We start from the raw sequence: 14,108 nt of genomic DNA on the forward strand, positions 1-14,108 counted from the left end.
AGTGACCTTCCTCCGAGGCTCATCCTGCTAATCTGAGACCGTCTGGAGTGGAAAGGGGGGGGGAGCAGCCTTGGAGTCGCACTCCGATCTGCCATTAGCGCCATGCCTCCCTCCGGGCCCCTAACGATCGAACCTTCCCTTCCCTTCCCTTCCCTTCCCTTCCCTTCCCCTTTGTCTGTGGTTCTTTAATAACCCATTTATCTGTTAAATCAAGTTTAGCAACGCATCGGCACCAAAGTTACGGATACCGCGAGGGGATTGGTCCGGATGACCCATCTCTAATTCTTAAGTAATGCTGGATTTGTACACTGCACTAAAAGCAGATTGTTTGAATTCAGTGGCTAAGCCATATCCCTGGTATATGCACCCAATGAATGGATTTGCACAACAAGCTAAACCCAAACTAAGCTAATCCCAGGTTTAATGTGACTTGCAAAACCAAACTAAGATTTCCTTTATAAAACTAAGGGTTCTTTTATAAAGGATTGACAGAGAGGCTCTTGATGGTGCTGGCCTCATATAACACATTTACTCGGATGAACTGAATGTTTGTTCACCTAATTAACTAAATGTTTTGGGTTCTTACGAGACACTAAGTCACGAGCTGGCCACAGAGCCTTGGATAAGTGGTGGTTGGCTAGTCCGTGGGTCAGCATGTCTTGCAACACAGCATCTGCGGGGGGCGGGTGTAAAACGTCAAGATGGCATCTGCAACCAGGTGATCAAAGCCTCGCTGTTTTTTCCAGGCTATGCATAAAAAAGCTTTGATTGTGCATCACGGCTGCCATCTTGAATGTTTTGACCTCCCCCCCCAGGTGCTCCCGATGCACCACAGCCTGTGCTCTGTGCCCGTCTTCCTCCGTGACCACCCCCCTCCAGTCAGCGAGAGGCCAAATGCATTACGGGGTTTACAAGAAAGAAGGACCTTTTCTGGGGGAGAGAGGGCGGTGGGCCTTTGCTTCAGGCTTAATCCAGGAGGAAGGTCTTCTTTGCAACCCCCCCCCCAAGAACTGCCCGGTGGGCCGTGCCCTTAATCCCTCTGCCGTGCTTAGAACCATCTTTTAACAAACAAGCAGATCTCCCTCCGTGTTGCCACTCGGGTCTCTCTGACAGCTGTCGTCCATTATATCCATAGCGTTCGAGCGGTCTCAACGTTTCACTTTCTGTTTTTGATGGATCGCACTCCCCGTTCCCTGTGGGCCATCCACTCTTTGAGTTTTGAATTCGCTTGCTCCGGCAACCTTTCGCATTCGGTGTTAAGGGCCTGTGGCCTCCTGCCTTTTTAAGTCAGGGGAGCTAGGAAATGTTTCAACTCTTTTTTTAAAACATAAATTCAGCTGTACGTTTAGTCATCTCAGATCTGTACTGAAACCAGGGGGAGAGCATAATGGATTGAAGGGCATCCGTGATCTGGAGCTGCTCTGTGTTTTTCACGGGTATAATACCATTCCGAGCAATTGTGACCTTGGGACAATCCTCAGAGGAGACCCAGCCTGCCAAAGAAGAGAGGGGCATTTAAATTTGCAAGAGATCCTTTCCCAGTTCTTGGATTCGTAATATGGCTAATTTGTTCCCTAACATCCGAGATGAACCGGTTAAATTTAAAGAGGAATTAGAAATTGTTATCGAGGCTTATAATCCGACTTGGGTAGATCTTAACCAATTTATGCGCGCAATTTGTCCAAAAGGGGTATGGGAACGTCTGAAGGAGAGTCTCCAAAGGTACCCTAGGAGTCTTGTCCCTGATAATACGTATCTGCGTTTGGTAGATATGTATCGAGCTACACATTCTATTACAAATCTAAGCAATTGTTGGATATGTAATTACAACTTAGGATCTGATCAGCATGTTATTCCCCTGTTCGCCAGAACGGTTCCCACACAATGGTTTATCAGCACCTTATGGAGCACTAGTGGATTGATGTTTTTGGGTCAATATGGAGAATATGGAGATTACAGATTACCCAAATGGTGCTCTTTCCGATATCATCTGCTTCCGGAACCGGTCTTTGGGGACATATGCATAAGCGCCGGCGGTCCTGATTCTTCCCCTACACCTTCACCGAACCCCGCACTTTCCCAGAAAGTTGGAGATAGCCGATGTAGTATAACCATTTTATATAAGTTTTATTGGAGTGATTATCTTCCCGATCGCCCCAGACATTGTACTTATTCTGGAGATTTTTGTGGTCCACTTATGGTTGCTATGAACAGATGTCCCCCTTCGTTTCCGCCTCGAACCTGTTATGATTACGCATGGGTTCTAGAGGTTCTTCAGGACCAAAATGGGTACGAAAAATTCCCATGTGCTGCCAGATAGCTCCTGAAGAGACTTGCTCTCTCTCATTATGCTCCTCCTTAACCAAGATGAAGAGATACAGTCTTCCTCCCGTTTTTAGACCTGCTGCAGTGCAACTAAACGCCTCAGTAGCAGATATATTGATTTTTGATCCAGCCAAATGGGTCAATGGCATAGTGGCTCCTAAAGGCCTATCGTTCGTTTGCGGTACGCGCGCTTATCGGGCTTTGCCCCCTGTGTGGGTTGGTTCCTGTCACCTAGGAGTTTTAGGCCCTGGCTTACTGCCTCTTAAGAAGCCGATGGATTTAGTCCTTGCAGCTCATATCCGCTCTGTGCCATCCAACGTGTCTCATATGTCCCTTCCCAATCGAATTCAACGATCCCTCCCAAAGCCCGCTTTGGATAACGGATGGTATGGATTCTTTGGTCTTTTATGTCCCAGTGCTGGGGTGTATATGCTCTGGGAGCAAAGTAAGAAATTTTCCACACTGTTAGAACAAGTTTCTAATATTTCGACCTCCCAGTTTTCACTCATTGCCTCTGAAGTGGCTGGCATCCGCCAAACCACATTTCAGAATAGAATAGCCTTGGATTATGTTTTGGCAAAACAGGGTGGGGTGTGCAAGCTTATAGGGAACTCTTGCTGTGTCTTTATCCCAGATGGAAACAAGACATTGTTTGATAATATTGGGGCACTGAAAAAGCCTGTGGCAGATTATAGGGAGGACACGTTGACTCCCTTTGGGTCCTTCGACACAGAAGGAAGCTGGGATTTTCTTTCCTTCCTCTTTTCCGGCCTTGGAGGAAGGATCATTTTGTTTCTTCTTACAATATTTTGTATTCTTTTTTTGGTCTGTTTGGTTTTCCTATCGATTCAGAGATGCATTTCTGCATCCACAGTGTCTCCATCTGTCCCTCTGATGGTACAGGCCACCAGTCAGAATATGGCATCTTCCAATGTTTCTCTGGCCCCTTATCCATTGCATATACCTACACACAGTGCAACGGACTTCGTTTCAGAACTATCACATGGCCCTTCTTGGACAACCTCTTCCTTAAGTGTCCCTGAGAATGATGCTCTTTATGCTACCCTTTCTGACGATGGCACTGAGGCTTTGTATGCCACCATGAGACAAATTCCTTCCCCTACAATTGTGGCTATGGGCACTGAAGTAGATCATCCCTATGTCCGCCAATATCCCTGATCCGTTGGTAATGGATTACTATCATCACTGCTTAATAGCTTTGGCTTCAGTAACTAAGTAGATTCCCTTGTTGATCTTAAATCATAAAGTGCAGAATTATGTAATAAGTATTTCTTCCCTGTCGATCGTAAATCACAGGAGTTGCTGCTGCTCCTCTCTGGTATGGTGTTGTCCGTAGGACAAGAAGTGGGGATTGTGAGAGGAAAAATGTTAGTGGCCTGAAACTTTTAATATGGATATATATTTTTAATCACATTTAATAAAAGCAAGGGCTAGCTTGGAGATGACCTTTGGGGCAATGACAGGAAATAAGTAAAACTTGCAAAACTAAGCCAACTGTTAAATAAGCAAACTTGTTGATGGGAACAGACATGACAAGGACAAAGGGTACAGGGAAGTGTGGTGAAATTGGCTCTGGGGACGTTATGATTCAGTTGAAAATCCTGAAAGTCATTATTGTGGTTTGCGGTTTTTAAGAATGAAAAGGATTGCAGCTAGAGGGTCGGACCACATGGTCAAGCTGTCTCAGCTGACCGCTTGCTCTTGCTGGTCCTTATTGCAAAGTGCATCTAAGTAAGTACCTTGTATGTTACTGATTAAATTTTACTTGCTTATTGAACTAACTTTTAATAAAGCTTTTAGAACTTTGAAGTGACTTATGTTCTGGTGTGTCTGTCTCCCGTGTTTAATGTGGTTTTTCCCGGACAACAGGGGAGGGGAATAATATATTCTGGAATTAATATAAACAAACAAGGGTGGAGAATAATGTATTCTGTTCAAGTTTCTTTGATTGGCTGTAAAAACTCATCTTTATTATGCTTTCTGATGACAGAAAAGGTATAAAAGCTGTTGTAAACTGTTTTAAGGTGTGGCTGTTCTCTGTCTTTTCTCTGCCAGCGGGACAGAGACCGGTCCACCCTGCTTTTCTTCTGGCCAGAAATAAAAGCTGTATTTGCTTTGGTAAAACCTCTGTCTGGAGTCTCATTGGAAATTATAGAATCCAGGCTAGCGAACCTTACACCACAAAAGCTGACTCATGCCAACCTCCGTTTTATTAGCTCTGCGTTCTCGCTATAAGCAGAAAATCTAACCCGTGTTATGATTGGCATTTGATTCTACGACCATATAAAGGTGGTCTTTACCCTCCCAAAGTGGGCAGAACCTTGTGGTCTGTCCCCGGCACTGTTCAGATAAACATGGGTCGATCAGATTGTGTGGTCTCTTCGTCAACTGGGTCTTGGGGAATTTTCCCCTTTGTGGCTGACTGATGCCTCCCCAAATACCTTAAACGGCTCCGTTAAATGTTAGCACCCTAAGGGGGCCAAGGGGAGCTTTTCTCAGTGCACAGATAAATGTTACCATCCCTGAAAGTCTCTATTTAAAAAAATTATGCAGCAGCCCCAGTCCTTGGTTTTGCTGAATAAAGGAGCTTCACAGATGGTTTGATTCAGGCTGACAATAGGTGGAGCTCTGTAACAAATATTCAAGCTGGTTGTTTCTCCCTTCTAACACAAATCTCTTCAGAGAAGTCCACGCTCCCTTGCAGCACGGATAACGAATGGCATAACGGAGAACTGGGACCAACGCAGCCCCTGTGCAGTAGCCCCCCCATCCCCATCCCCATCCCGTGGAATTCCTGGCTCCTCAGTGTCGTCCCCAGCCTGACTTTGGAGGGGGAGCCTGTTACCATTCGGAGCGTGGATTGCGTTACTGTGGCTCTCTGCTCAGAAGTTAAATGTCGGAATGCAGTTTCTAGCTGGGGGAAAAATCCCACTCCAGCCCGGGCTTGCTGCTGTGTTTCCAGCAATGGACAACCTTGGAATGCAGGAGTTGTGACTCGGCGTCCTTCCCTGCTCTCCCCAAATCCCAGAATAGAATTTCACATTCTGAAGCAAGTCGCCTTCTGCTCGATGGCATAAATGGGGAGCGCCAGAGAGCTAAGAACGGATGAAACGAACACAGATGTTTTACAGCTGAGAAGTTGGTTAACTCAGAATTAAGTTGAAAAAAAAAGGACGTAAATGTGGTAAGCTAATTAATGGAAAGAAATTCTCCTAGTGGTCCTATTTGTTCCCCTTTTATCCATCACCAAGGGAGAGTGTCTCTACCTCTTAAACTCCTCCTCTCATTTTCTATGGAAAACACAGCGTATGTATTGCATAGCAGATTGTGAGATCTCTGTGATGGGTGCTGCTCCAGGTGTGTCTCCAGCTGGGTAAGTCACCTGTCATTAGCAGGCATCTCAAAACCTTGGCCAAAAGTGGGGAAACAGGATGCGTGGTGGAACCTGTGCACATTTACTCCAATTAAATATTATTTGGGCTTTAGTTACACATAAGTTTGCATGGGATAACAGAATTTACCCTGTGAAAAGGCTGTCTGTCACTGAAAAACACAACATCTGCGGGACCTGGTCGCCCTGTATCGGGCGGGGGGGGACGGACCCAGCAATGCAACAGCAATTTACAAAGCACCGTCACAGATCTGGCGCAAATAATTGGCGTAGCACTTCAGAAATTGCTGAGAAGGTGTTCTGAAAGTCTTGCTAACCCATCTCCTTGCAATCATCGGAAGATGTCTTATTTTTAAAAAGCGTGTTGGCAGCCACTGGTGCATGAGAAATCACTGAAAATCTAGAGGTTGCAAAGGATGAAAGTATTGCTTGTGTTGGCTGACAAAGACGCGTGCTAGAAGATCGTAGCCAGACCCCTTGCTGTTCAGGAGATCCTTCCTCAGGGTTGGAAATTGACGATTCCCCATCCCTTAGCCCAAGGTGAAAATCCTGATCTGGGTTTGCTTTCCTCTTTCCTCCCATTCCGTTTTCCTCTCTTATCGTGCTTATTAGATTCTGAGCTGGAGCGCCGGGACGCCATTCTCTCTGAACATCTGCACCACGTTCTGAAAAATCAAGGCTGTTTTTATATGTCCGTAAACGGGCTGCTTGCTGTAAACAGCCCTTGGTGGTTGTGGTGGATGCTGGTGGCTGGCCATGCACGATCCGCCTACTCTTTCCCTGGTATTTTTCTGGACTTCCTGTTGGGTGAAATTGTCAAACACGGTTCCTGCTGTGGCGTTTCAAAAGGGCACATCAAACCTGCCTTGCTGGATACCAGATTGCTTGTCCGTCGCTGCAGATGTGCAAAGCTGCCTGCTAGGAGAGCTGCCGGCTCCAGCAGCGGGTTAAAACATTAGGGCTGTATCTCGGGGGGGGGGGGGGGGAGTCTTCTGCACACCTTGGTTTGGCCAGCTTTTGACCCACCTCCAAAACTGTCGGCTCCATTTAAGGCAAAGCAAGGCGAACAGAGAGATGTCTTGTCTGGGAGCAAGAAATAATTATCAGGCTTCTCCAGTAAGTTTCTCCTGCCTGTAATAATGCAAGGAAGGTGCGGGGGGGGGGGGGGGGCTCATGTCTTGGGGTGGAAGATATTCCTGGAATACCTTCCAGATTATGTCGAGCACGGGTTCCTCCTTGCCCCACGGCTGAGAAGCTTCCTGGCTAAAAGGGAGCAAGCAATGGGAGCTCTCTCTCCGTGCGTCTTGCAGCAGACAGTACAGATCCGGTTCACACATTCTGCTTGCCTGCAGTGTTCAAAAGCATGGCTTGTGGAGTAAACCACAGCTAGCCGAGATTTCACAAACCGCTAAACTGCAACCCATGATTTATAAACCCCTTTGACTGGATTCACACAATACTAACCAAGACTAAACAGACCCTTTTTGGCTTAGGTGTCGTGTCCACCCTGTCGCAGTCTGGAGTGGGTGGACCAATGGTTAGGGATGGTTTTGAGGCCTCCCCTTGGACCATCTCATGGGGTCCATCTCTGTTATGCTTGGGAGCCAGTGGGGAGACCTGGCGGAGCAGGAGCAGAGACCCCCACGACGGGGTGCCCAGGTTGCTTTTAAGAGAGGGGAAGCTGCATCAAGCCAGATTAGCCAAGCGGGTATGAATAACTCCGACGGTAGGATCTGAGTGCCTGCCAGCCTCTCCATGGCATTCCCAGACCTTGAGAAATGAGCACGAGTCCATTTGTTTTTACAGAGCGCACCAAATGGCACCAGCGATGCAGAGGATTTGGAGGGGGACCTCGAGGAAGAGGCGGCTGCGGCAGGCCGAGCAGGCTGCACCGGGGGGCCTTCGGACGCCCACCTGCTTCCCTTGCGGCGTCTCCTAGGAAAGATGTGGCCTGTCTTGGCAGGTAGGACCCTGGAAAGGGGAGAAACGTTCTCTCTCAACCCCTAATGCTAATGGGGGGGCCACCCTATGAAAAATGTTGGGAAGGGAGCTGTTTCAGGAGAGAGACTCAAACCAGCGCTTCCGGCAATGCCTAACCGACCCGTGGAAGTCCCTGTCGCCAAGGGTGTGGCAAGTCGGTAACCAAGACGAACGATCCCTTGTCTGCAGGACTTTGCAAAGTGCAGCAGTTCCGGCAGCTGCTCGTGAGGTTAGGCGGTCCTGGCCCGACTCCGCTGCAGGCGTTTGACTCCAGCTGGCTGTCCCAGGGCAGGGATGGTCAGGGTGATCCTAAATGTGCCAATGCGGACGAGCTAGCTTGAGAAAGGATACCCAACTCCTGGCGAAAGATCACGCTTTTATTTCTCGACAAAGAAGTATTTCTTAATCCTATAAGGAGGAAATGGCCTTGCTGGGATTGCTAAGAGGGTGCACCAGTTTAGCCCTGACTGGTCCCTTCCAGGCCTGTTGGATTGCAGGGCCATCCTGGCCACGGACCACGGAGGCCTTCATCCAGCACGATTGGAGGGCTCCATGTTTCGGCAGGATGCAGCCGATGTGGTGGCCCCCTGTGGATTCAAGGGACGTGGGACCCGCTACGCTTTTTATTGCTGGTTGGATGCCTGCTCTGTAGTGAATATACCGCCATTGTTCCGTTGTTTCGGAGGCAGGGGAATGAGAAGGGCGGCAAACGGCCCTGCCCGCCGTGGCTTGCAATCAAAGCAGCCCCGGTTTATGTTCTTGAGCTCTGTGCCTGGCCCAGAGAGGAGGAAGCCCCCGCCCACTGAAGGGAGTCGCTCAGCAGGCTTTTCTCTTCTGCCTCGGAAAGTCACTTACTTTGGGAGGCAGCAGCTGTGAGTGGTCCTCCCGCTGTTGGCGAGGACAGGGGCATCGATGACGCTTCTGCGGCGGGAATTAGCAGCCGCTCTAATCTGCTAGGAAAGCAAGGAGAGCGGAGGAGAGACGCTCCCCCCTGCTGCCTGTCCAATGAATACGTGGGGCACAGAGAGGAGCTGTGAAGGGCGCCGTTGCTTTTCTGCCTGTGTGACCCGCTATGGCCCCCTGGCAGAGGATAACAGTACGGAGTCTCGTGCCACTTCAGTAGATCTGATGTGACCTGAACTTCTGCCGGCTTCATCGGGGGCCCTGAGTAATCGAATAGAAATTGAGCAGAATAATTGTGCATGTATACACATCCCTCTGCGGCCACAAATGTTCCCTTTCGCCCGAAAGGCCTTTTAGGACATTTGATGTGATGCCATTTCTGCACTCTCAGAGGCATGTAAAAGGGAGCTTCGCAGGAGTTTTACTTTAAAAGAAAATACAGCAAGCTTCAGGCTGTCATGAGTTAATGCTTGGGAGGCTACTAGAGGTGCCTGCTGACCTCCCAGATCCTAAGAATGCACCTGAATAGGCGTCTTAGGCGCGGCTTCTTTCCATGAAAGGAGGAAACGGAAGTGGAGGAGGGGGAAGGAATCCAAAAGAGACACCACACAGTTTTGCAGGGGATTATGGACTCACGGTCCAACTTACCAGGAAAGTGCCAAGTTTGCAGTTGTGTCTCTGCTGGCTGCTTCGTATTTCTAGGGCAGGTGAAGCCGGGAGAAGATTTCCTTGAGTGAAGACCAATTCCTGGTGGCTTCTGGGACACGTCCGCGTAGTTTTCTTGGCAACAACACAAAGCTTAATTTATTCCATGCAGTTGCTGACGTAGAGAACGGTTGAGGCTTCAAGCGCATCTCTAGCAAAGGAACTTGCCTTCGTGTCCATTCCAGCATCTTCCTCCCTGCCAAGGGCCGAGTCCTGGCCTCTGAGGAGCCCCTGGCAAAGGAGGAGAACCCCATCCTTCCCCTGGGCCATTTACTCCACTCCAGACAGGCCCTCTGGCATTTTCTTCTCCAAATCCAGCTGCTGCCTTCCCAGGACTTTCTACAGAGCATTTTTGGACCTCTGCGTGTCTTCTGTCCCATCACCTCTTTGTCTGCATGTCTTTCTAGACCCTCTAATCTCTCCTGCCCGGCACTAGTTCCACCGCGTGTAGAAACATCTCTATGTTTTCACCGTGGCTGCTGAAACCCTGAAGTCCTCTGGTGCTCAGGGAAGGCTGGTGGAACCTGATCCAAAGAGGTCCCAGCGCTCCGTTTGTGGCAGCCATCCCTGGATCCTCCATTACCAAGATGTGACGCTCCCAGCTAAGCTACAACTCTTGGCCTTGCCATTTTTACATTTCTTGCATTTCTACCCAGCCTTTGCATCATCTCCTCTCTCTGCATTCACTTGAGTTGAAAGGATCTGCGTCTGCATTTCTCCTGTGTCTTCAGTTCATGGCCTTGACTCGCTTGATACAAAACCATAAACTCACTGTGGACTGCAGGAAAACATGGGGAGGGTTTGGACACTCAGATTCCAGATTCTAGCTCTGTATTCTCAAGAGGTCAGGGTCACTTGTGGGTGCTCCCCTCTTGGGCTGTGCGGTTGCAAAGCCATGATCTGGGCATCTCTCTTCGTATATTTAACAGGACTACATCTGGTTGATCTGGTGTGACTTATTCCCTGGTGACTGAGGATAGGATTGCAGCTGAAGTTGGGGCATTGTTAGGATCCTGAAAAGATAAACAAACAAACTATCCATGTCTCTCTCTGGGCTACCTCCAAGACAGGCCTTTTCAACCGAGCCTTTGCAATGCAAGTAAGCCTGCTCCGCTTTAAAATCTCAACCCAAAATAGACTCACTTCCATTTGAAGGAATTGGATTCTGCAAGATGATGCTCTCTGCTGTGTCTTAATTATTTTTGAATGGAAAGTGTGGTGTCTTTTATATTATGGGATGCTACCACTCTTCCCCCCACCCCCGGTTCTTTCCTCCTCTCCTCCATAGGGCAGCTCAAGTCCATAACATTTCCTGCCAGTGTCTTCTGCCCAGTCCTGAAGGAGGCAAGAATAACAGCCAGACAGAAAGAGGAGGAAGAGGAGGAGGAGGAGGAGGAGGAGAAGGAGAAGGAGAAGGAGAAGGAGAAGGAGAAGGAGAAGGAGAAGGAGAAGGAGAAGGAGAAGGAGAAGGAGTAGTTACTGCTTACAGGCAGCTGCTGTTGGTGTTTCAGTGATCAGACAACCTGAAAAGAAAGTAAGATGCAGTTTGCAAGGCCCCACGGCTGAGAGGTGCCTCCTGGATTGCATTTCAGGAGGCCTTCCATTCAGCCGCAGGAGGGCTGAAAGGCTTTCTGTTGAAGAGATCCACCAACTGGGATCTCTTCAAGAGATCGCAGGACACATCAGACTGTCAAGAATTCATCAAGCTGCAGAGTTGAGAACAATAAAGAAGGCGACTTACAGACCCTGGTGAGGGTGCCTGCACCTTCTGAAAATGGCCTTATCCAGCAAAGGCTGCCGGGGCCGTGGAGCTGTGGCTGTCAGTGGCTGTTTAGCAGAAAGGAAAAAGCCCTTTTCTGGATCAGTCCCTCAGTCCCTCGCGCGTCTGAGCCCCAGCAGCACTTCCGTGGCTTAGACCCAGAGCAGCTCCGTCCTGGATTGCAGCTGAACAGAAGGTGGGGGGCTTCTGTGGGTCAGACTAACCTCCTCGGTGGATTCATCTTGCAGGTTTTAGGCTGAGCTCCTGCAACATCGTCTAATGAGTCATTCCAGTGGCTGGGCTGGCACAACATGCTAAACCAGAAACAAGGAACAGACCACCTTATGGCTGCGCGTGACGGGGCCAGGCCTGTCCAGCCAGCGATGTGTTGCTCTTGCCAATTTTGTACACTCCATGACTTTTAGACCAGGTTTATTTGCTTTCTTTAATTTATTGGGGGCAGGAAATCTTGTTTTGTTCAGGAGGGGGCTAGCACCTGTGGGAACCTGAAGCCACCTTGGGGGATGGAAGCAGCCGCCTCCGCCTCTCCTGGGCTCCCACCGGGCCCCAGGGCCGTTCACTGGCAGAGACGCTGCAGCCCGGGGTATCCATTCCCAGGGGCCCCGACTGGCCTAGTCCTGCTCTGGAAGAGGCCCGGAGAGTTCCGCAGGGCTCACCCGGCCGGGGCAGTGCTGAAGGGGGCCGGCTGGGCTCCTGCTCATCGTCGAGGGCCCGCGGAGCCCAGCCGCGCAGGGCCGTCCGAGGGCCGGGCGCCCAGGAGGCGCGGCCGGGCGCGGGGCCCCGCGCGGGCCCCGGGCTGCACCCCTCGGCCGACTCCGCCCCCTCTTGCCCTCCCCTCCGTGCCGGGCGGGGGCGCCGGGGAAGGGCCTCTCTCCGCCTGCCCGCCCGCCCGCCCGCCCGCCGGCCGGCCGGCGGCTGGCTGGGCTGCTGCGCTGCTGAGCTCCGCCCGGCGCCGGACTGCAGCGCCGCCGCTGGTCCCGGGCGAGGCAGCGGCCGAGCGGCGCGCTCCGCAGGGCAGACTCTCCCCTCCAGGACCGCGGCGGCAGCGGCGGCGGCCGGCTCTGGCTTCGGGGCGGCGCTGGGTTGCGCGTCCGCCCGCCCGCCCGCGCGGCGTCCCAACCGGCCGGTGCCCTCGGCGCGCGCGCTCCGCCAACTTGTCCGGAGGAGGAGGAGGAGGGGGCCGGCGGAGGAAGCCGCGCGGGCGCTGCGGATCGTGGCGGGGAGGGGAGGGGGCGCAAGGCGCGGCGGCGGCGGCGGCCAGCGCGGCTGCCCCCTCCTGCGAAGGAGCCGAGCGAGGCGCCCCGCGCGAGGAGGAGGGAAGGGCCGGCGGCGGCGGCGCGCCTCTGCCTGCTGCCCGGACGGCCTCGGAGATGCGGGGCGGCCGCCCCCCGGGGCATTATGGCGAAGGCTGGCGCTGCGGTGAGTACGGAGGCGCGGCCGGGAGCTTCTGGCCCCAGGCGCTCCTTGCGCTCCGCCGGCTGCCTCGCGAGGAAGGGCCGGGATCGGCGGCGCAGCTCCTCCGCTCTCCCGCGCCGCTCCGGACTGGGGCGGGCCGGCCCCGCAGGACCCGGTCCCAACTCCGGCGGGCAGCTGCCTGGGCCAAATGCGGGGTTCTCGGGCGAGCGCGGAAATTTGGGGAGGGGGCCGCGGGTTTCCTCCGGCCGGCCGGCCGCGCGCAGGGTAAGCCTTCCCGGGCGAGCAGCCTGCGGAGGGTCGCGCTAGGCAGGCTGGCAGGCAGGCAGGCAGGCAGGCAGAAGGACTGGCTGCGCCTCCGCAGAGCCCCCTCCAGGCTTTGCGCCCTCCGCTACGAGGACGTGCCCGGAGTCGGTGCGGGCGAGGGAAGCGCGCGGGGCTGGCTGGCTTTGCGCGCCCTCGGCCGCTGGGAGGGCCGGCCGGGCCGGGCGAGGCAGCGGGGAGCGGATCCCGAAGAGGATGGCGTGCCAGCCGGGGCTCAGTAATACCGCCCGCCTCCCTCCCCCGCCGGTGCCCTCCAGCGGGGCTGGATCGCCGTTCCCACCCGCCTTGGCCAGTGTGGACGATGGGGTTTGTAGTCCAGCGCTCCCGGAGGGCCGGTCACAGTGGGGAGGGGAGTCTCCGGGATGGCGTTTAAGCAACTTTTCCAAGTGCCGCCGCCGCCGCCGCCGTGTTAACGTGCTTGTTTAAGAAAATGTTCGGTTTTTTTAATGCGTTGACTCGGTCTCCTTTCTCGCCGTCTTTGGCGCTAACGCGGCCGGCCTTCTTCTGACCCGCCCCCAGACCCTGTTTGCACGGAGAGGCCCCCCAGCCGCGAGGCGAGGCGATGCGGAGCCCCGGCCCCAGCCCTGGCGACGGCGCCTCTGGACCGAAGGACTGCAGCCCCCCTTGACGCGCGCCGCTGAGCAGCCGTGCGAAATGCCAAACTTTGCGGCGGCCTCGGCTACCGTTTCTCGCGACCCCGGTAAGGAGGCGAGATCCGGCGGGCGGGCGGGCGGCTGGAGGCGGGAGGCGCCCGGGGCCAGGGGGCGCTCTCGGCCTGCCTTTCCCTTCGCCCCACGAACGGGATGGGGAGCCGAGCACTGCAGGCTGCCGATGTGGAGGCGGGGGTCTTCACGCGGCCCCCGTCTCTGAGCCAGCCAGCGTGGTGTATCATTCGCAGGAAGGCCGGGGAAAACGGAAATTAATGAAGCGAGTGTAAAAGACCCATAGAAAGCTTTATTGTTTCACTGGAAGCCTCTCCTTTTTAAAAAAATTCTCGCCTGATCTGACTGCAGTGGGGGGGGGGGAGATGGTAAATCTGCCCTGCAACAGACCCGACCTCTGAGGCTGCATCCAAATGCAGTCTGCAAAGGCTGGGCGGGAGGGGAGTGGGCACGGTTGCAGCGACCCCCTCACACACACCTCCCCCGCCTCTGCTGCGGGCAGAGCAGGTCCTTCAGGAGTCCTGCTTTGCTGAAGCTGCGGGGGGGGGGGGCCGTTGGTGGAGATGGCCCTCTGAACACAACTCGAGCTGGTGGGGGAGGACGG

At 53.2% G+C, this 14,108-nt stretch overlaps 1 protein-coding gene across 1 annotated transcript in view; it reads left to right on the top strand.

The window, feature by feature from the left end:
- The first annotated feature begins 12,058 nt into the window (after positions 1 to 12,058).
- Positions 12,059 to 14,108, top strand: part of GRIN2A (glutamate ionotropic receptor NMDA type subunit 2A) — an 82,284-nt gene continuing 80,234 nt past the window's right edge. Inside the window, exons 1-2 of the mRNA XM_088147907.1 lie at positions 12,059 to 12,524; positions 13,362 to 13,542. The gene's annotated coding sequence lies outside the window, so the exon portion shown is untranslated. The remainder of the gene's footprint in view (positions 12,525 to 13,361; positions 13,543 to 14,108) is intronic.

The sequence above is a fragment of the Python bivittatus genome, unplaced genomic scaffold (genome assembly GCF_059951505.1).
Source record: "Python bivittatus isolate LINGU-HERP-01145 unplaced genomic scaffold, Pbiv_v1 ctg000560_np1212, whole genome shotgun sequence".
In the NCBI taxonomy this organism is placed as follows: Eukaryota; Metazoa; Chordata; class Lepidosauria; order Squamata; family Pythonidae; genus Python; species Python bivittatus.